The 2,128-nt window shown below is 47.7% G+C and overlaps 1 non-coding gene and 1 pseudogene across 1 annotated transcript; both read left to right on the top strand.

The window, feature by feature from the left end:
* The first annotated feature begins 1,692 nt into the window (after positions 1-1,692).
* Positions 1,693-1,810, top strand: LOC127746409 (uncharacterized; annotated as a pseudogene).
* A 180-nt stretch (positions 1,811-1,990) lies between these two features.
* LOC127746186 (5S ribosomal RNA) lies at positions 1,991-2,109 on the top strand. The gene has a single exon (XR_008007806.1). It is a non-coding gene; the product is annotated as a 5S ribosomal RNA (ribosomal RNA).
* The last annotated feature ends 19 nt before the right edge of the window (positions 2,110-2,128 follow it).

Below are 2,128 nucleotides of genomic sequence, written 5' to 3'. Positions count from 1 at the left end.
TTTTTTTTTACGTCGTGCTGACCCTCGTTCTTTATTAAATGACCCTATCCCGAGGAGGACACCTGAAGGCGAGCCGTAATGGCCTCATCTCCGGTAGGCTCCTCTGATTTTTTTTCGTTTTTTTTCCTTTTTTTATTTTTTTTACGTCGTGCTGACCCACGTTCTTTAAATGACCCTATCCCGAGGAGGAAACCTGAAGGCGAGCCGTAATGGCCTCATCTCCGGCAGGCTCCTCCCATTTTTTTCGATTTTTATCCCGATTTCTTTTTACGTCGTGCTGACCCTCGTTCTTTAAATGACCCTATCCCGAGGAGGACACCTGAAGGCGAGCCGTAATGGCCTCATCTCCGGCAGCCTCCTCCGATTTAGTTTTTTTCATTTTTTTCCCTTTTTTTTTTCTTTTTTTTTACGTCGTGCTGACCCTCGTTCTTTAAATGACCCTATCCCGAGGAGAACACCTGAAGGCGAGCCATAATGGCCTCATCTCCGGCAGGCTCCTCCGATTTTTTTTCTTTTTTTTCATTTTTTTTACGTTGTGCTGACCCTCGCTCTTTAAATTACCCTATCTCGAGGAGGACACCTGAAGGCGAGCCGTAATGGCCTCATCTCCGGCAGGCCCCTCCCATTTTTTTTGATTTTTTTTTCCGGTTTTTTTTACGTCGTGCTGACCCTCATTCTTTAAATGACCCTATCCCGAGGAGGACACCTGAAGGCGAGCCGTAATGGCCTTATCTCCGGCAGGCTCATCCGATTTTTTTTTCGTTTTTTTCCCTGTTTTTTTTTTACATCGTGCTGACCCTCGTTATTTAAATGACGCTATCCCGAGGAGGACACCTGAAGGCGAGCCGTAATGGCCTCATTTCCGGCAGGCTCCTCCGATTTTTTTTTTACGTCGTGCTGACCCTCGTTCTTTAAATGACCCTCGTGCTGACCCTCGTTCTTTAAATGACCCTATCTTGAGGAGGACACCTGAAGGCGAGCCGTAATGGCCTCATCTCCGGCAGCCTCCTCCGATTTAGTTTTTTTCATTTTTTCCCTTTTTTTTCTTCTTTTTTTTTACGTCGTGCTGACCCTCGTTCTTTAAATGACCCTATCACGAGGAGGACACCTGAAGGCGAGTCGTAATGGCCTCATCTCCGGAAGGCTCCTCCGATTTTTTTTCGTTTTTTTTCCCGATGTTTTTTTTTACGTCGTGCTGACCATCGTTCTTTAAATGACACTATCCCGAGGAGTACCCCTGAAGGCGAGCCGTAATGGCCTCATCTCCGGCAGGCTCCTCCCATTTTTTTTACATCGTGCTGACCCTCGTTCTTTAAATGATCCTATCCCAAGGAGGACACCTGAAGGCGAGCCGTAATTGCCTCATCTCCGGCAGGCTTCTTCGATTTTTTTTTACGTCGTGCTGACCCTCGTTCTTTAAATGACCCTATCCCGAGGAGGACACATGAAGGCGAGCCGTAATGGCCTCATCTCCGGCAGGCTCCTCCGATTTTTTTTCGTTTTTTTCCCCGTTTTTTTTTTTGTCGTGCTGACCCTCGTTCTTTAAATGACACTATCCCGAGTAGGACATCTAAGGGCGAGCCGCAATGGCCTCATCCTCGGCAGGCACCTACGGAACCCGCAAGGCTTCGCGGATAGTGTTACGCTCTCTCGCGCCGCATGGTTAAGAAAATTGTGTGTGCAAACTACAATAGATGCGATCATACCATCATAATGCACCGGATCTCATCAGAACTTCACAGTTCAGCGTGCTTGGGCGAGAGTAGTACTAGGATGGGTGACCTCCTGGGAAGTCCTCGAGTTGCACCTCTTTTTTTTAAGTCGTGCTGACCCTCGTTCTTTAAAAGACGCTATCCGGAGTAGGACACCTAAGGGCGAGCCGCAATGGCCTCATCCTCGGCAGTCACCTACGATAACCGCAAGGCTTCGCGGATAGTGTTACGCTCTCTCGCGCCACATGGTTAAGAAAATTGTGTGTGCAAACTACAATAGGTGCGATCATACCAGCACTAGTGTACCGGATCCCATGAAAACTCCGCAATTAAGTGTACTTGGGCGAGAGTAGTACTAGGATGGGTGACCTCCTGGGAAGTCCTCGTGTTGCACCTCTTTTTTTTTTTTTTTTTAC

The sequence above is a fragment of the Arachis duranensis genome, chromosome 3, assembly GCF_000817695.3.
Source record: "Arachis duranensis cultivar V14167 chromosome 3, aradu.V14167.gnm2.J7QH, whole genome shotgun sequence".
Lineage (NCBI taxonomy): Eukaryota > Viridiplantae > Streptophyta > Magnoliopsida > Fabales > Fabaceae > Arachis > Arachis duranensis.
The sequence above is the reverse complement of the archived record's forward strand: the minus strand, read 5'-3'. Positions and strand labels throughout refer to the sequence as shown.